We start from the raw sequence: 21,013 nt of genomic DNA, 5'->3' as shown, positions 1-21,013 counted from the left end.
AGAGGTCTGAGACTTCTGGGGTGAATTTTTACACCAAAGACCATCACAGGAGTGGATTTTGCCTAGCTGGGTTTTACACTGAATTTATAATGCCTTGAGAAACAACAGCCTGCTAAGAAACTGGATATATCAGATATTCTTGGGAAAAGGAAGAATTAAGGTAGTTGCTGTTTCCTTCATAGTAATGTTCTATTTGGGATTTGGTCAACGGGCACTATTAGAGATGAGGAAACAAGATAAAAAAACAGAAAAAAAACCCCACAGAATTCACTGCCCCATTCTCCAAAACATCTACAAGTCCTCTGTTATCCTGTTGACTGCAAATTTGAATATCATGAAGCTGACTGTCTCCAGAGAACTAAAAGGATGAAGGCTCAGCAGAATATCTGATGGTCTGAGCAAGGTTCAGGCCAGTCAGACCCAAAGATTAAGAACAATCTCAATCTACCAAAATCTGCAACTGCTGCTGTGAAAGGTAAAGTAATCCCTTTGCCAAACAGGTGAGAAAAGGAAGGCAACCATCAGACAGAAATTCTGAGTGGCACTGCTCCTCTTCAGAGAAAAGCATCAAAAGGGGTGTTAGAGATGTTTCTACACCACCAAGATAAGGAGACATCAAAGAGTTGCTTCTTCAAGTGTGGTCAAATGAACCAAAACTTTTAAAGGAATCAAAATTAACTTCTAAACCATTAGGGAGAAACATTTTCAATACCTTTGCTCTTTTAATGTCCCTCAGTGAAAACTGCCCATTTTCTGTTGTTACTAAGGAAAGACATTCTGACTTGCTTCCAGGGCTTTCAGTGACTGAAGGGGCAGGAGAAGAAGTGGAATGGGAAGGATCACACAAAGCAGGAGTCCTGGACTTGGCTCCTCAGCCCTTGCCATCAAGGCAGCACCTGCCAGCGCAGTGCTAATCCGTGTGTCAGGCAGTGTCCTGGCTGCTGCTCTCTTCCCTGGTGACAAATACCTTTACCCAGGCAATTTTACAGCCATCTGTTAACTGGGCCAACACCACCACTCCACATTCCCAGGGAAGCCTCCACCTGGATGTTTCAGGCCAAAGGATAATTGAGATGCCATTCCAAAGGCATACCCAAAACAAGCTGGATTTGAGAGGGGTGAGCCCTTCCGAGGTCAGTTCCCCCAAAAAGCACTAATGATCTTCTGAATAATGAATCAGGGCAGAGCAGCAGCTGGTGCAGAACCAAGGGTGAGTGGGAATAGTCAGTTTGGCTGCCAAATTAAAAGCAACACAAACAAATCCACCAGCACCTTAAAAGGGTTATGTTCTGCTCAATCTATCTATGCTGATAGAGCTTCATTTCAAATGTCTCTCAGTTGTATCAAATAATTGCCTTGTGTAAGATAAATATTTCTCTCTTGTTTCACCTTTTAACAGCTGAAATGTTACTATAAAGGTCCCAGAAAATCTGAAAAAGCAGTTAGTGTTGGCTTTTGTTAGGTTTTTGTTAATTCTGCTAACGACCTGATTGTATCACACTAAAAAAATGATGAAACATCCAGTCCAGCTTCTCCCAGGTCTCACAGCATGGGTGAGGCAAATACAGGCTTGGATAAATCCACCAGGAGAAGAGTTGGGGCACAAACCTTTCCATTAAATGTCATTTAGCCCAGGTCTGCTGCTTAGCACGTCCTCTCTGGGATAAAGCAAGAGCATTTCCACAATTTATTTCCCCCGGGAAGTTATCCTGAAAGTTAAGCACTGGGAATGGAGTAGGAGGTGTTTGGTGATTTTCTTACAGCTTCGGTTAGGGAAGACATCTCCAGCCAAGCTTAAACACATTGAAATATTTCCCCTGCCTAAATGGGATTCTGGGATTAATGCCTATTGGGCTGTGTGCTCTCAGTAATACTGAGACTTTAAGCCAGAAAACTCAGGAAAGAGCGATGAGCACGATGCTGCAGGAGCTCCCAGATCTCTGGTACTTTGTAGCCATATGCTCTTTGTTCTGCTGCTGCCTGGGCAGAAGAATCACAGGAATTACATGAAAGAGATTCACCTCTGGCACTCAAGGATATGTTTTTAAAACCAGCAGAGCCCTGAAGCCCAGTGCCCCTCTCAAGTTCTGAGAAGTCAGGAAAGGTGACCCCCGGTTCTCCTGTGCTGGGTTCAGCGAGAAGCCCAGAGCAGTGCTCAGGCAAGTACTGACCCAAAGACCTCACTGAAGGTATTCACACCTTTGCAAACTGAACATCACAAGAATATACAGGTTAAAGTGAAAATTCTGACTACAGCCTGAGAGAAAAACATAAATAATAAAAAAAAAAGATGTGATTTTCCACTCCTTTGGCAGAAGTTTGAAAAACTCAAAACTTTAAATGTGCATTTTCTATTTCCAAAAGTAAAAATATATCTGCATGGTACAAGCCCAACTGTGTGAGCTGAGTAAGAAGTTTCTGTAACTAAGGCAAGGTAAACAGAGTTTCCATTGTCCATTCATTTATTCAGCTCTTATTCCCTGGGGCTAAACTACACCATCTCTCTTCTGTGCACAGCCCTGCTTCTCATTTTAGCAATTTGCTTATCGTTAGGCCCTGTACTGAGTTTACTGCTGGGAATCTGAAATTTTAGACCTCAGAAGATGCCATCATTCATTATCCTTGATATCATCCACTAATCCAAACCCTATCTTTCATCTGCCTACAGGTGAGTCCAATACCACTCCATCACACCTTATCTACCCAAGTCCTATTTCCACTCTCACTGGGGTCAGAAGCGCTGTACCTGTGCTGCAGATAATGCCCTGTTTTGTTTAAAAGAATGAAAAATAGACTGAGGTAGAGATGGAGATGCAGAGAGAATAACCCTAAGGAGTTTGTGCTCTCCCTCAGCATAGCCTGAAGACTACAGGTGAGGTTTGAAGCAGCTTAGGGAAATACATGTGCAAGTGTCAAATGTTTGACACTCTTCCCTTCTGGAAGCAAGGTATGAAGCACACTTGTCACGTGTTAAGAAAAGCACCAAATTCAACTGCAGTGATGGAATGCAAATTGTTTTAAGTGGCCACGGCCTCCCTGGGGTGGAGAAATGGCCCTGCAGGGAGCTGATTGCTGAGGCCTCTTGCACCAAGTGCCCAGGAGGGCTCTGTCAAGGGGGTTTTACCTCCCTATCTGATGCTGTGTTGAGCTGACTTCTGAGTTAATATAAATTATTCATGGCCCTTTTATCTGTTGCTTCTCCTGCTTTGTCCTCTGCTTGATTTTGTTTCCAGCTGCCAGATTGCCTGGTGTCTCTCCAGTATAAATGATAAACTGATATTCCAGACACATTTGTCATTATTTGACTTTTGCTAACAAAATCATACATTTCAGCATTTTAGTATTAACATATCCCAGGGTTAAATTACAGGAATTACAATGGTTGTTTTATCATTATAAAGAATACTCTGAATTCTTTGTGCTCTATTGGAGTTGTGAAATTATTTTGACATTTTTAAATCCCAAGAGTTATTTCCAAGATACAATAGAATTGTTCAGTGGCTTCCTTTTGCCTTTTCTTTAGCTTGGCAGTTAGTAATAATTTTCTTTACTAAGTGATGCCCATTAGCTACATGCATAAGCTCCTGAAAAGTATCCAAAAGAAAGTAAAATCCACTGTTATAATCCTATCACAGCAAAACTGTTTGGGAGTTCCTTTGCAAAATGCCTTAAAAAATTGTGTGCACAAGAATTTTCTATCAATGGCTGAAAGACTTTAGGCAAAACAACCCCTCAAAGCATTCAACTCCTTTTAAAAAAAACCAAACCTATAAAATCATGTGAATTTATCCTACTTAATTAGATTTATTAGGCACAGAATCTAAGCACAAAGGAAGCATTTTCCAGGCAACTACAGAGAGCAGATCCCATTTCCTCTTTGTAGCTTCCCTGTCACAAAGGAGTTCAATGAATGTGGATGGAGCTGTGACATCTGTACTACCCAAGGATCTGTCCCCAAAACATTACAAATGAATCCCTGACCCACACAGTTCTGCAGTTTAACAGCCCACATTAACAGCTTCTGCTGCTTCCAAAGATTAGAAATGCCCAGAGAAAATCCCCATGGTCTCCATTCATCCCTGAGCTGCTCTCTAATCCCATTACAGCTGCACTGCAATGTTGGAGTGGTTAATTGAGCAGTTAGGAGCGTGGAGTACAGTTAAATGAATAGGAGATGAAGAGATGAGAGAGTCCAGGACAGAGATGAGAGAGTCACAGGGAAAAAAAAATAGATTGAGAGAGACACTGGGTGCTGCCATGGTTAAGATTCATAAATCTTCAAGTTTAGGCTGAGATGAGTCAGTTCTGAGGAAAAGGTAAACCCCAATATTAGGGTTTTTTTATCCTAATTATTTAACCCAACTGCAACATCCAGTTCAAAATGTCCATCAGCCCACGATGTCCACAGAAAAGGTGAGGGGGAAAAGCACCAAGACACAGAAAAATCAGTCGTGAAGAACCTTCTTCCTTAAGACACACCAAGCTTAGAACTGCCACATGCAGTAAAGCTGAATTTCTGTCCCCCATTGTCCTGGGTTTGCCCAGAGCTCCTGACTGACAGAGAAGCACAGATTTCAAAGCAGAAGTTGGCAACTGGAAGTGTCAGGAGAGACGAACAGAAGAAAGAAGACAAGTGCCCAAGTCAGCAAAGCACTCTCAAGAGAAAAGACTTTGAAGAAATGAGTTGTGGCTGGTTTTTGGCAATGAAACAAATAACATGTTAAAACCAAGCTGGAGACTGCTCCTTTCAGAGGGGCACCTGACCCTGTCAGTTTGCACATGCTCTCCCCACATCTCACCGACTGTTCTGCTGCAGAACTGAATCTGGGGAGGAGCAGAAAGCTGGAACAAAAAGCAGCTAAAACCTGGGAACTGCAACAACTACAACAAACAGTTTCAGCAAAACAACTGAAGTAAATGTTTATTTCTGTAAGTAAACCTAAGAGATTAAATGCTCTTGTTTCTTCCTCTGTCAGCCTGCTTGATACATTTCTCATGTAACACCTGACACTTCAGCAACAGTGAATTTAGCAACCAGTTCTCTTTGTTGATAGCCGTAACAGTCTGGATATGCAAATCATACATCATAATATTGAAAAGGTCCCAGCATTTATTACAACAACACAAATGCAATGTGCAGCCAGTCAAGCACAGCCAGGGAAGTGTCCAACAGCTGCCTGAGATGTGTGACCTCAGGGCTGAACCAGAGTCAGGTACCAGCGCCTGTTGCTGACATGGAACATCCTTTGGTCAAGCACTTCCCCCTCTGGCTTTGAGCTGTTCCACAAGTTCCTTGACAGTCACAGCTGCTTTCAGGAAGAGCATGCCAGGATTCAGAAACTGGGCCTTCCTTCAGCTTGGCCTCCAGCCAGCCTAGTGTGAGAGACAGGCTCCTCACACAGGTCAGGACCCCCACAAACCCCAGCATTTCCTTTTGAAATGAAAGTGTCAGAGCAAGGCTTAGAAAAACTGTGCATTTTGATGCTCTTTGATCCTATGAAGACTTAGACTTTGTATTGAGACCTACCCCAACACTCTTCAGGAAGCTTGGCCAACATGCAAAATGGAGTATGAGCTTTATTCCTCCATTTATAACACATTCCTTCACCAGAAACTCAAGGAATGAAAGCAAAGTAGAAAAATGTCTCCTGTGCACACGTCAAAGTGTTTCTGTCTGAATAGATGTCCTCCCTTTTCTACCAGCAAGCAAACACACTCTGGCATGACTCAACTAATGCACAAACATGATAAACCTACTGGAAGCAAAGCAATTGTGCTTTTCCTTTCTGATATTATTACATCTGCCAGATAGATGATCTCGTTCCATGCAATGCTTTATTAATCAAAGCTGAGGAGGTTGCCTTTCTCAATCATTAAAATTCCATGTTTGCAGGTGCTGATCACCTAACACTATCTTTCATGTTTTGCATTTTCCTTATATTTGACAATTCATTAGGCATTTGCCTGTGCTATTTCCCCAAGAATGTTATGCATTACTCTTTGAAGTAATACAGATATATAACTGTATTTATATAAAGTTTCTTGCCTATGAGTGATCTTGCTTTGATGGACATATTTAATCAAGACATTTTTACATCCACAGAGCTGTGCACCCTAGAATTTCTCACATCACAGATATACTTTTATCACTCAGGTAAACATCCCCAACATGATACAGCACAGATTTCAAACTCCACTCAACACAGGGACACAAAGTAGTCACCAGCATCCTCTTCTCAACTGACTGAACACCCTCAAATATTCAAAGGCATTACCCAGGCTGCAAGCCAGGAGTTTTCCTAATGGAGAAATACTCGAGTTTCTTTCACAAATGAGGTGTATTTTATGTATTGTATTTATAAAAGGGTAGGTTTTAAAGGCATCTCAGGAATGCAAGTACAAGTGCTCCAGCACCAAATACAGCTCTCAATATATACTGCAGAATTGCACAATTCTACACATTCACTCTTCAGTGGAAATTCCTGTCACTTCCACATCAGGTATATCCTAAAACTTCCCTACAAAACTGATCTGAATTCTAAGACAAAAACAAAATTATATTTGCCTTTTATTGCTTATTCTAAATTGATGGGGTTGGGGGACAAGCTTTTGCAAAGCTGCCACATCTAAACAATGATCACTGAAATCCCATTTATGATAACCTGTACAAGCAAAGGTGATTGCAATGTATGAAAACAAAGACTTTTGGAACCTGTCTCCTGTGCCTGGTCACCAGTAGCATGGTATCAGCACAGATTCATTGTCCAGCCCCTACAGGCAGGCAGAGAAGTAAGAGCAGTAATTACTCCAGAGTGATGACTTAACTCTGACCTCTAGGAAAAAATATCTTCCAAAAAAAGCCACAAAACATGAACACCATTAAATTCAGCAAGCACAGCCAGTGAAGCAATGAGGAAGAAGCAGTACACTGGATAAAACTATCCAGATGACAGTCCTTGTTTTCCTCATGTGCCCTACAAAATATTTTACAAAACACTATTATTCCTCCTGAAAGTTGACTGGAGGTACAGTTAGAAGCCATCCAGGGCTATTCTCAAATGACATTCAAGAATAATCCTATTTGTTTTCAGGCCTTCAATTAACCTGCTGTCCATCCAGCTGGGGGAGGAGGTTTCAGCCTCTATGTTTTAGGGGGCAAATGTGTCTCTGGATCACCTATGAAGGATTGCACATCCCATCCAACATGGAGCACAACCTGCCAGGCATTCCATAGATTGCTTACTGCTGATTTTTCTTTTTTGAGAGAATGAACAATTTTCTCTGTGCTCAAACACTGCAATGCAGAATTGGAAGGAATGTCCTGGGTTCAGTGTGCTGCTATCACAATGATCTCACCACATCGTATTTCTCCTCAGGGCATCACATTAAAAATCACAAGGAACATCTTTAAATGCTGAAACATTTCCTGAATATTAAATAATTTTTAATATAATTTAAATTGTTTCTAAAATCCCTATAAATATATTTTTCCTTTTTTAAAAGAATCAACCTGTTAATATCTGAGTGTTAAAGGCCAGGACTTCACAAGCAATTTAAGCTCTGGAATAACTTGAAAGACTCCTCTATTAAATATTGAAAATTCCTTCCAAAGTATAAAATTACAGATATTGTGAATTAGGGTGGTAGAAGTAATACCCTCTTTTCCAAATTATCCTATTTTCCTTGCTCAGATGATGCAATTTATTATGGAGTGAATAATTCATGAGTACTATGAGACCCTGGCCAACCCTGCACAAAATCAGCTGTGAACAACTCACTGGTTGAACTTTAGGCCCCTTTGCTGTGGTTACCTTCACTTCCCAGCACCCCTGGTTTATTGGCTGGCTTGTTCTACTCAAAACCCAAATCACCAAAATTTGCACAAGAACCTGCCTCCACACTGATCCAGCTAAATAAGAATATGTAACACCAGCTAAAGTCTGGGAATGTCACCCCATACTCTGAACTTTCAAAAGGAATTATAGATAATATTTCAAATATCTTGAAGGTACAAGAACCATTTTATCACTGGAAATTAGTGAGAAATAGATGTTCACTCAGAGCTTTTGTGCTTTCTACCCCTGTCCCCCCCGAAATTCCTTAATTTACAAAAAAATATTAAATACTTAAAAACATCCAACAAACCCTAATAATCCTCATACTCTGGTTTCAGGAATTCAGAGTTTCTTTTTAACTTCTTAGAAAATATCAGCTCAAAAAAACTGAATTCCCTGTACTTTAATCTTCCTTTTAGTCCAGAAGAAAGACCAGGAAAGGGCAAAAAGGTGTGGAAGATCTCAAGACATTAATCACAATGGCAGCAGCAGCCTGAGTTCTGCTCTGAGTCAAGAGAAATCTCACAGACACCTCGTATTCCTGACTCCTGACTGTGAGAAGCAAGCTAGATATTGATGGAGGAATGGAAGGCATGTGACTAAGGGAATACAGATTCATTTCAGACAGTGGTCTGAGACATGTGAGGGAGCTAATCCATTGCTGCCTCCTTTCCCTAATATTAATACTAATTCCTAAATTTATCAGTGACTTTGGGAGTCATTTTTCTCTTTTCCACATGCTAGACCTCAAAAATAAAAAGCTGTAGCCATAGTAACCCTGATGCCATTATTAGGGAGAACAGTACATCCACTCAGAAAACAAAAAAGTGAGTTTAAAATGAAACATCAGCACTGAAATGGCAAGGACGGGGGAAAGGTATTTGTGGTGTGTTGTAAAAGCAAATACATCCAAGGACCAATTCAGCATCGGTGTCAATAAAATGAGCAGCTTGTGACATTCCAGCCTTTTTATTTTTTGTCTGGTTTTTAGCAACTCAGGCAGTTATGACAAAGAGGCCAAATGGCCAAGAACGTCACCTGTGATATCCTATCCCCGTTGACGTCCATGGTCTGTCTCTGGGTGATTTTGTAGGGATAGGATTTGTCCAGTTTACCTCTGGGGAGAGCTTCTGAGCAGGATCAAGTTGGCAGGACATAGGGCAGTGCAAACTTCCTGTACCTCCATCCTGAGTGTACCCTGGACGCAGGAGATGCAGCATTGCCACAGCTATGATCCTAAATCCTGCCAGATTAAACTTGTAAAATTACCTGGTAATAACAGAATGGGTGAAGACCACAGCAACACTTCTCTTCCTCCATGGGATCCCTTTGGAAAGCAGTATCTATGCATTTGGCATTTCAGTGAACTAACTGTGTTTTCTAACCTCATCACTGAGGTCTCACCAGCACTAAATTACAGAGTGACAGCAGCATTATTGGGTAAGTCCTCCTCTACCCACCTTCCACACCATCATGCCCTACAGAGGAGATGCAGAAGAGAGGCCCCAGATATGTGAGGAATTCCATTATCCACACAATTTTCCACAACAGCCCTAAACTCAGGTACTTCCTGTGGAAAGCTCCTGTTTGGCAGCAAGAGCAGCATCAGTGTCTGGGTGTTCCCACAGGAAAGGGAAGAGGGACAGAGGCACAGACACACTTTGCAGCTTCTCCAGTGGCACCCATGACCCGACACGAGCGGCTTTGGGAGATCATCCGTGCCCCAAAGAGCCACATCTGAACCCCATTTGCCAGTACCCTGTACAGATGGAGCTGCCATTCAAATTCAGCATGGCTCTTTAACCAGCAACCCCAAAATCAAACAGCAAAGCTCAGGGACACCTGCAGTGACGCCCAGCATGGCACTGGCTTGTCCCTGCCGTTATTTTAGAGTTTCTGAGAATGTATCCTGATTTCTTTCACAGCGTTTCTTTTGCATATTCCCTGCTGGAGCAAATGATAGCACTATAAATGCCTCAAAAAGCGTTTAATTTAGATTTAATAGGGCAGTAAAAAAATCTATGGGTTCTAAAAGAACATTTAGATCAGTTTAATGAGTACATGGGATAAATCTGGGCAAGAAATATTCCATCAAGACAACACAGTGCCAGGTTTGGAGTTCATTACCTGGGAGATAGATTTGCTTACTTTACATTTGTAATTACATTTGCAATAAAAGTTGCAACCCAACTGAAGCTCAAACCCCTGTTTTTTGATGTGAATTAGCAAATGGAAATGCAGAAAACCCAGGAGCACTTCATCAGCTTGTAGTCATTGTGGACACTTAGTGAAAATCAGCCCCTGGAGCTCCTGCACTTGGCACAGCCGGGATGCTCTCGCTCACCAGAGTCATTTCCAGGAGCTGCCCCGCTGAGGATGAGCTTTAATCAGCAACCCAACCATGCAAAACCTACCCTGGCTCTGTCTCCCTCTCCACCTCCCTTTTCTTTTTGTTTTTTATAGCAATCCTCCTTTTTAACCCATCTGCAGTAACCACAGCTCTGGATCAACTCCTGGCTTTTATTCTCCTTGAAGATGTTTTCGATCCCCATTTTTTGATCCTGCAGCTGCCCTGTGTGCAGGGGTGCAGCCAAACCTCCTCTCTCCTTTGCAACAGAGCTGAGCAAACAAGGGCAGTGACAAAAAATATTCTAAAAGTGCCCACAGCCTCAATCCCTCCAGGAAAGAGAATGGATGGAGCAGCACAGAAAGATGGGAGCAGTGTCAGACAAGCCTTGCCTTCTCTCAAGTGAGGCAGCCATGGGCCCTCTCTCTCAAGACTGCACTTGAAAATTCTTGTTTTAAACTGTGCTTGCTGACACAGCTAATAAATGCATTAAGGGCCTTATTAGGGGAGATGGATTCTGAAATGTGTACCTTTGCCATGTGGTTACTTTGCCTATGAAGTTCAATTAGCAGTACCTACTTCAGAGAAACCACGGAAGGTGCATTTATAATTAATTTATGTCCTGCATTTTAAGGTACTCAGAGGAAAGGCATCCTAGGGGCACAGTATTACTATTAGCATGTTTCTGCGCTGGCTTGTAAATATCTGTCCTACTTCTCTTTATTTTTCCTTCATTTTCAATGAAATTACCATATTTTGGAAAAAACAAATGCTAATTGTATGAAACCTTTGGAAAGAAAATTCTCAAATAAGCTTGGAAATTAGATTTTCTTTCATAATTGAGCATGTTTATTTCAGGCAATAGTACATGTAAGCCAGAAGAAAATGGGAATATAAAAATATATAGGATGTCTGCCACATAATAGTTCCTTGCAAGAAAAGGAACAATAAATATTTAATAGAAATGCAAATATAAAGCCATCTGAGGAGCAACTTTTGCCATAATTTCACAGAGGAGACCAAGTGGAGCTGGGTTAACACCCTAAACCTCCTTCAGGAAGCTGGGCCTTCAGCAATTCATCCCCCTCACCTAGAAAGGACTGAAATGAATTATTTATGTTTTGGAAATCTTTGGCAGCCTGCATTCATCAGTCCAGCACAGGAGATGCAGTTACTGCCTGTTGCTCCAGCCTGACAAGCTCTCCTCATGTGGGAAATCTAACAGAACAGCTCCAGGAATTCTCCCCTTGGCCATCTGGGTGCTGGCAGGTGGTGGCACCAGCTGGGACAGAAAATTGGGTTGTTGTCTCAGACTCTGGCTGAGTCTGAGCTCTGGAGGAGCTGTGTCCAACAGCGGGTGAAAGGACCTCAAGACTATTGGACGTTGTTTTCTTATCTCTTGGATGTCTTTTGATACATGTGATCCAAATGAATGGGTTCTCTAATAATTAAGATACTCCAACCTACTTAACTGATCCTATCACTGAGCACCTAACAGGAAGCATAAATCATTTTTCTCCCTGCTTTCTTAGTAAAACAAAACCTCTTTTTTTTTTTTTATTTAGATCTATAGAGAATCTTCAGTTAGAGAAATCTGCACAGAGCACCAATTAGCATTTGTTCTGGGATGCCCCATCTTCCTGTGCTGCAGCAGCACCCTTCTTTTAGAAATGAAGATTAATGGAGTGTAATTTGGTAGGCAAAGCCAGAGCCATCAGCCTGTGGTCATTTGCTCAGAATGCAGGATTAAACTAGAAAAAATGACTTAAACACACCTGGCTGGGAGCACTGGATTGTCAGGGCTCCAACTGCTTGGCTGAACCACTGCTGTGAGGAGCGAAGGTGGGCAGGGCTCATCCTCATCCACAAAGTTACTACAGGGTGAACTCAGCAGGTTTCTGTTTTCTCCTGGAAAAAAAGAAATAGAATCAGAGATGGAGTTAAAACTCAAACATTTGTGGCACCGTATCTCTGCAAAAGCACTGCACCTCAGAGTAGGTGCTGAAGTCCAACACATTTGTATTTGTTAAACATCTACCCAAACTCCTTCAATATTTGAAATAAGGTAGCCATGAGCATAAGAAATTTGTATTTGGACCTGATGTTGCTTTATCTACTTGTCCTCAGTTCTTCCATATGCCATGGAGAGAGGAAATGCCCAAACTTGTAACTGGGGTGATCTCACCAGACAGAGGTGCTTGAGAGTGACACTGCCAAACTCAAACTGGTGTCACCTTGTGACATTTCACAGCAGGCACAGAACTTAGCCCAGTTTCCACCATGGACAGAGGGGCTTTTGTAGTACCTGTTTTCTTTTTCTCTGAAAAGTAAAACAACTAACAAAAGTATTTTTTGTATCTGGCCTCAAAAAGAAAAGGTGACTTCTCCCACCATCAGCTCTGCAAACTCACTCTGACACCCAAGAGCAAAGCTGGGATATTCTGGCTCTTGTATCTCTGACAGCAACAAAACCACAACTTCTTAAACTCTGCTGGAGAGCCACAGAAATCAGAGACTGGTGCCATTGGACATCCTCTGCCAGGAGAATGTGCCTGGCCACCTGCAGAGGGAGCAGGGCTTTTGCAAGGAGGATTTCAGGCTCTGTGAAACCAGCTGGACAGAGCCTTGAGCAAGCTGGTTTAGTGGGAGGTATCTCTGCCCATGGCAGGGGCAGTTGGGACTGGATGATCTTTAAGGGCAGTTCCAACTCTTTCACACTCTGTGATTTCTGGTTCCGTCTCTTGTGCTCTGTTTGAGCCCTGCCCCACAGGAAGCTCCTCATGGCCATTCCTGGGGAATTCACTCTGTTTTCCTCATGTTCAGGACTCACTGAAGGGTTTAATGCACTCAACTTTGCCTCCTTCACTTTACTGTATTTTAAAGAATCCTGGTTCAGTTTTGCTCCTGAGCTGTCTTGTGGTGCAGGACCACAGCATGGCCCCATTTCCCTGTGTCCATATGATTTTCCCTTTGAACACATTCCTGGTGGAAGCCAGGCTAGGAATTCCCATCTGTTTTCAAAGGCTCTAAATAGCAGCAGAGGACCAATCCCTCTACATTAGGGACAAAACACGTGAGACCTTCTGTAGCTTGTGAGATTCTTCTTTGCCTGACACTGAAAGAGCTGGTGAAATTCAGGATACAAGGCAAAAATGACATCCTGCCACTATTCTCCTTCTCTGTTCTACCTGTGTAGAGCAGCCCCAGGGAATGTCTCCACTCTCTTTAAAAGCTGGAAGAAAGCTGAGGCACCAGACACGAATTTCTGCAGTCCAAAGGTACTTCAAGCCTCCTTCCTGCCCATGCCATATCCTGGACACAGTGGTGGGACAGCAGCAAATAGAGCAATGCCAGGCATTTCTGCCAGCAGCAGTGCCTTTCTACCTCTGGAACAGTGCAGAGAAAAAACAGTGCCACCAGAGTTACATCTGCATTCAGCTTCCCCTGTTAACACCCTGCTTAGATAGCACAGCTGTGCATCTTAATGGTCTCTCACCAATGGACTCTATTTGGATATTTTTCTTGTTCACTGCTCAATAAATACTAATATTTATCTTCATGGTCTTAAATTCAAATATTCTATCCAAGATGCATACCTGTAAATAGTTTCCCTGTAGGCCAACTCCTCGTTTGAGAAGGATTTGGTAACAAGAGGAATGGACTGGATGATTCCCAGCCAATTATTTATTCAGAGAAACTTCTCCTGCTTGTGAGCAGACTGCAAAGTCCTCAGCTCTGTTTCTCACTCAGAATTATTCATGGCTTTTCTCAGTGACAGAGAGTTGGTCTGCAAAAATGTGCATTTCAGAATTTTTCACCCGAAGAAAGCTCAGTCTCTCAGGGATCTGGGAACGTGACAATCCATACAAGAAATACAATGCTGTGCTGCACTTTGGACACTGACAATGTAACACTAACCTGGAAAAAGAGCTAAGGATGCTCAGATTCTAGGAATTTCTTTATTTTTTAGTCTATACCTGGACATCTTTGTCCTGTATTTCTGTAAGGGGAATGCCAGCAGGATTGTTCCAAGAGCCAGAGTTTTTAGATGTCAATAGTCCATCCCAGTACCCCGAACAGCAGATATCCAACACATTTTTTGCTCTGGAGGGTGATGAACTATCAAGAAGAAAACTGAATTTCTTCTCCAAGAGAACACCTGACCCATGACCTGTTGCTTGTTTCAGACATATCATTACCCATAAACATGCATTATATTGCTCTTTTCCTTAAAAAAGTACTGCAAGATCCCTATCCCACTGAAGTCAAATGGAAATCTGCTGTATGGTCCCTCCAGGTAATGATATTTTTCTTACCTTAAAAGTGGACCATAAGCACTATCATCTTCGATATGGTACCTCTTAAACAAATTTATCCTGCGTATTTTTATTTCTCAGCAATAAACATTTGGAGTTTGTCTTTATAAACTGCTATTTTATCAAGCTGTATATTTACACAGACATAATTTGCCAGTCCCTTTGTTCACTGACAGCATCCAATTATCCTCTGAACTCTTTCACAGAGCACTTAATTTCTCACTTTGGCGATTCCTACTGTATTTCAGTGAACCTTTGTGCCGAGCTCTCTACGATCTGCTAATAGCTCTGGCCTTTAAGAGCTGCAGACCCACTGACAATTCCCAGCACCTGTGTCCATTCCCTGTGACACCAGGGCTTTCCTGCCCAGCTGGGCACTTGTCTTCCTCACCTGGCTTCTGCTGTATCCCCACCCTGCCTAACCCAAGAATTTTTCTTGCTCTCTAACTATTATTCTGCCCCTCACTTTAGATTTGATTCAGTCGTGTTTACTGGTGCCTTGTGCCCTCTGCAAACCTTCACATTTTCCTTCCTACAAATGCTGGGCTACAGTAACACATTCCCTGTAACCATGTGTTACCGTTCAGTCTATTTTTACTTTGCAGGAATGCTAGCACTGACTTCAGCACCAGGGGAGGAGGGAGAGAGAGGATGATTTTTGCAATTACTGATGCCCAGCTCTGCTCCTCCTCAGGAATTGACCAGCTGCTGCAGCAGCAGGACAACGCTCAACATTTGGGAAAATCTCCCTGGATTTTCTTCACTATCCTTACAAGTACCAGCATCGTAGCAGCATGGATTTTACCCTCATAAATTACTCAATTGGCCTTAAGCCCTCCTTCATGCCAACACGACATCACAAATTACAGGAGACAAGTATAACCGGGTACAGATTGATTTCCAAACAACTTCATTGTGTAAACCTTGAGAAAACAGGAAGTATTTCACATAATGATTAATATTTTGAGGGGGGAAAAAAATCCCAACCCCCTAAAAAAAATCAACAGAAAGCCCCAATCAACTACTGGATTAGGACAGGGAAAATTTCATTTCTGTGAGGCCCCAATATGTTGTAAAGTTGTCCTTAATAAATGGCTTTAGCTTTAAGAATGAATCCACTTTTTAAAATACTCCTCGAGTGTTTTGAGCCCGTTTTGGACACGCCTCTCTCAGCCCTCCCCAAAGAGCACCTGTTTCACTCTGGTTGGGATGATGTAAGGCAAGATCCACATGTTAAATGCGAGGGTGTCCTCTAGTGGTGGCAGAACTGGATTTTTCCCATTGGGCACAGGCAATCCACGAGGAAAAGATCCAGGAGGGCTGATCCCTGTACATTCGGTGCCACCCCAAACACAGGCATTTGCTCTTCATGCAACGTTTTTGCTTTCTTCTTGCACCTTTTAATTTCTTTTCTTTCCTACTTGCTCCATAGCCTCCTGTGGGATTCTTTTCACTCCGTAACATCCATCCAGAAATAGCAGCTACAACTTTCCCTAAAGACAGTGGTGGGTTTAGGAGTTGGTGACGTCATTCAAAAAACATCAAAAGTCTAAGTGGAATAATTTCATATTGAAATCTGATGTTACTTTTACCAGAAACCTGCACTTTAATTTTCACCAGTGCAGAACAAGTAATTAATTCATAGTGCTCAGTACCAAACTGCAGACCCTGCAGCTTTCTGCCCTCTCCTCCAATTCAGCTACAGGTCAGCAGTGCAACACTGGGGGCTCAGGACACACAGAAAATACCACTCTCAATCTCCTGCACAGCATTTTTTAGAATGCCTGAGCCCTCACAAAACTAATTTCACACGACAGGTGGCACTAGGTTGTTCCACTCATTAATTTTTGTTGATAATTAGATTATTATTTTTAATATAATTAATTAAGCCTCGGTAGCATGGGTTTGGTCCTGTTCTCAAATGATTTATCTTGTGAAAAACTTGCAGCCGTTCTCTGGAACATTCATAGCCCTGTTTGTGTGTCTGTGCAGGAATATAAAAGGACTGTCAGCTGCTCTTTTGTGCTCTGCCATCCTGTGGATTTGTTGGCACTTAATCAAAAGGAAAAGATTTCTTGCTATATGTTGCTACAAAATAGCAAGAGGTGATACACAGTAATTACTGACAAGAGACTGAGGCAGAGGAAAAGGAAGGAGAAATCCATCTCTGTTCTTTGCCCTGTTCTGCTTTTTCCTTCCGGGGAGAGAGTTAAAGGAAATTTTGATGTGATTTCTTTGGGGCAATAAAAACCAGAAATCCTGCACACAAATCAAGATGCAAATGTGCTCGTCAGTGTTGCTGTGGTGCCAGGGGAGGAAAGGAAAGCACTGGAGCTCCTGGGAGAACAAGGCCATCCCCAAGGGCACCCTGGCAGGTGATGCCAGAGCTCTCCCCTTCAGGGCACCCACACACCCTCAAGCAAACACATCAAACCACAGCACCTGGAAATTTTTGTTTTGTGAACGTGCTCTGAAAACATCCTGGGAACCACGAGAGTTTGGGAAATTTTCTATCCCGCCAGTTCTTTCCCTGCAGTATAATGCTCTTGCTGCCAATCCACAGTCTACAGAAAACACATTTGTTTTAACCTAAGGCTGTTTTTCAAAGCCCTGGATGACTTCAGGTCACCTGAATGAACTCTGAGGTTTTGTGTGAAGTTTCATTTTTCTTGCTCCAAATAAACTGATGGAAAAATACAAAGATGGGCAGAGCAGGCACAGGAATTGATGGACACAGCCACTGTGCGATGAAAGCTCGGTGATGTGGGAACAAGAGCGGGAGGAAACAAGTTTGAATGATGTGTTTGGGTGTCAGCCTCCAGCAGGTTACAAAGTCCTGCAGTAAATGTGATTCCTTTCACTTCTGACAGTTTGGGGAAAACAAAGGTCAGAAGTTACCTGCTGTTCTGGATACTAGAACAGCTGCCAGTGGAAGATCAGATATTAATGATATTGGTGTTTTCACCCAATTCCAGTCTCCCACCTCTGCTCAGGAAGCAGCTGCTGGTGTCATGAAGCAGAACTGAGGTCACTGATCCGTGACTCAGCTGTGACCAAGGGGAGCTTCCCTCAGGCTCCTCAGGCTGGGAGAACATTGGGAGCTAATGGCTCCAGCCCCACACTTTTCTCCCAAAGGATCTGCCAGAGCTGACACAAGAGGGAACTGCCCAACTGCACTGCCTGATTTGAGCTGACTTTCCAATATGGACACATCTCCATCTCTGACTTAAACCTTCCCAGCACAAAAATGTCCCCACGCCAGCACATCTCACTCACTCCATCTACATGGTCACCCGTCCCTTCTGATTATTTCCAGCGTCTCTGGGACTGTTTCCAATGGGGATAATTGTAAGTATTACATGCTAATCCTGAAAGTATATTGTTCTTCCTAATGTTCTTAGTCCCTAAAACACAGGGTATTTAAAAGAGAAGAAACACAGTTTGATGTGTATATTCTACTTCAGGGCTTCTGTGAAAAACCTCTTGTTTCTAGTCTCTCACAACAATGTGCAGTGGGTAAAATGTAGAATACTTTTTTAATACAGCACTAATAAATATTTTAGTGGTATCTCCTTATTGTAGGACTTAGCTATGCTAAAAAAATTGCCTCAGTTATATGACTTCAGGTAGAGTCATAACATAAATACTTTTGATAGCCACGTTTTACAGTGCAAGCCAAGAAAATGTTTTATATAAACAGAGATACGAAAATTATTTATTACTGTCACTGGCCAATGTTACACAAACCTTTCTGCATTCTTCGTACCACCTAAGAACAAGCACAATTCTCCTTTGCCTCACACCAAGTGATCTCACATGGTAGTCATGCTGAATTACGAGCCTAAACGAGCATCAATCATGATGGAATTCCACAACTCATTAGCTTAAAGGTGAGTAAAACGCTTTAAAAAAAAAATAAAAAATGGGGGGGAACAGAGAACAAGTGAGAAATACCATGTTATATAATTAACGTCAAAATTACTCATACACATCTTGTTATAGCTCAACATCAGCAAGACTGGTAGAACCATCCTCTTCAATAAAAAAAAATTTAAATGTTTATACTTAGTAATTCCCATTCATTAATGCTAAGTAGCTTGAAACAGTTCCCAGTACCCACCACAGCGTTGTTGGCAAAGCAGCTTCCAGTGCTGTGAAAATATTCTATTTCTGTAATGCAATTTAATTGGTATTAATTCACTTCTTATTCACTGAAAGGCCATAATCACCAGAAATACTTTTGGTATTCATAGAGGAGCAGCGTGTGTAATTCCATCAGAAATGCACTGCACTCCAGGACTCAGGATAGCGTAGCTAAAGGCTTCCAAAAATCTGTCCCATTACATACCAATGTCTGTCTTCCAGAGCTTTCTGATTCATCTGTACTTATCTAGTTTAAGGCAAAGCTTGAGGAAATATTTTTATTATTAAATGACTAAAAGCTCTGGTTTTTGGCATAACACCACCCACCAATATAGTTATTTCTCTCTTGTTAAGTCAAATGTTCAACTTAATTAAGGAAATTTTCAGGGAAGATCTGATTTCTGTCAGCCAGTGGCAGGCACACAGGCTCAGAGAAAACAGCTGCTCTTTAACAAAAATCAAGGCATTTTGCAAGCATTAGGCTGTGACTTTATACTTCATTTTGCTCTAGCAACCCAGTTCCATTAAAAAATGTGAGCAGAGATGTACTGAGGTACAAAATAAACTTGGGTCAAAACAGAAAAAAAAAACAGAAAGAGAAATGAACACCTTCTTGTCTCAGTGCAAGACCTCAAAGGGCTCCTTCCATGTGATATTTGCTTTCTTTTTGCTAAACTCCCTGGCCTCTGCTCACTTGAAAGCTGCTCAAGTTTTCAGCTAAAAACCTATTGAGCTTCAGCCTCAAACAAGGCCTTCACCAGTCACCTATGAAAAATTCCTATTTCTGACAAACAGCATTTTGGTCTCACTTCACCAGCTAAAGAGAACGTCTCTACAGGAAGAGCAACACTGACAACTAATCTTCATTAAAGTTCTTCACTGAGAAACACAGTGGAAAATTTGCATCTGAACCTGCAATTGGTCCCTGCCAATTATTTTTTCCCAAAAAACCCTTTTTGTTTCATTAATGATAAAGCTGCCCTCATTTTTATGCCATGTCCTATTTTTTGGTGGGTGGGCAGCACAGCAAAGCCCACAGCTCTCACCGAGGCACCCCCAAAAAAGCTCAAGGAGAATTTTGCCCAGTGCCAGGATGGCTCTGAGAGGATCCCTGGGATGCACAGGGTGTCATTCGAGGCGCAGCAGAGCAGGGGCCCTGGGAACTCACCCACACAGGGAAACTCAAGGAAGGGCAGGAACCTCTGTTGCCATTCAGCAGTTTGCACATTCCTTGGGGCTGGGCAGAGCCATCTCCCCTCGCACACTGTTAAGGTTGGGTCTGTCAGAGCCTCCCTCACACCTTCTTCTGGAACTAAGCATTTCTTTCAAGCACAGCCACCAGCACCTCCCTTGTTATGTGACAGCTCTGTGATAAATCTGCCATGAGGCTGACATGAAGACATGAAAGATTTTGCAACTCCCTAACCTATCTAAGAGGTTTCAGCTCCATTTTTTCACCTCTAAGGAAAATACCTGAATGGCACCTGCACGAGAAAAGGGGAAAGGGGAGACTGAGAGCTGAGAATTCCACTCCATCCTGTGAAAAACAAACACACCATCCTCAGAATCTATGAAGAGCAGGGAATACGTGTGTAAAACTTGCTAACACAGTGATCACAACATTCTCCTAGGAGGAAGATCTATGTGTCTTTTATAGAAAGCCACGGCTGGATAAAATAAACTAGTCCCTGGAGATGGCACTGAAAAGTCAGTGTTTCCTGCCAGATGGTACAGCACACACACACAGGGCCTGTGGGAGCTCCCCCAGCTCCCAGCAGAGCTCCGTGCCCTGAGGACACCCGGGAAGAGCACGCAAGCACATCAGGGGCTTCAGTGCTGGGCAGCACTCAGGCTGATCACCAAAGAGCCTCTGCCTCCATCACAAACACTTCTTGATGCAAAACCAATTGCTACATGTACCCCTCAACCTTAAGAGAGACCAAGATACGGATCTGATTCTGTTTTTATTTTTATAGGCCAGCACAAAATGAAGTGTGAAGAGGCTGATAAAGGCACCGGTGCCATGGTTACCAGTGACATTAGATCCCTGGCTGAGCAAACTGCTGCAGGAATGATTTCTGTATAAACAGAATTACTCAATTATGTCAGCTGTGTGTCTATAAAACGTGATGCAATTGGATTTCACAGATGCAGGAGGTGGTTGGTGTTTGCTCTGCCTGCGTGGAGATGCCTCAATGAACTCTTTTGCTCTGCTCAGTGGTGACACTGTTCCACTCTGACCACACCAGCTCTGCCCTGGCTCCCAAGAGATGGACTGGCACTGAGCTGGCTGAAATTGTGGCTCTGCCATATCGTTCCAACCAAAATAAAATGTGCCAAAAAAGAGTTTAACTTTTCTCCCTCTCATGGAA

The 21,013-nt window shown here is 42.5% G+C and overlaps 1 long non-coding RNA gene across 1 annotated transcript in view; it reads right to left on the bottom strand.

Moving 5' to 3' along the window:
- Positions 1–21,013, bottom strand: part of LOC111926412 (uncharacterized) — a 60,490-nt gene that overhangs the window by 26,879 nt on the left and 12,598 nt on the right. The window contains exon 6 of the long non-coding RNA XR_015282467.1: positions 11,958–12,090. This is a non-coding gene — a long non-coding RNA (uncharacterized LOC111926412). The remainder of the gene's footprint in view (positions 1–11,957; positions 12,091–21,013) is intronic.

This window comes from Cyanistes caeruleus, chromosome 2 (genome assembly GCF_971803275.1).
Source record: "Cyanistes caeruleus chromosome 2, bCyaCae1.hap1.1, whole genome shotgun sequence".
NCBI classification, from domain to species: domain Eukaryota; kingdom Metazoa; phylum Chordata; class Aves; order Passeriformes; family Paridae; genus Cyanistes; species Cyanistes caeruleus.
Note: the sequence above shows the minus strand (reverse complement) of the source record. Positions and strands in the feature narration are given on the sequence as shown.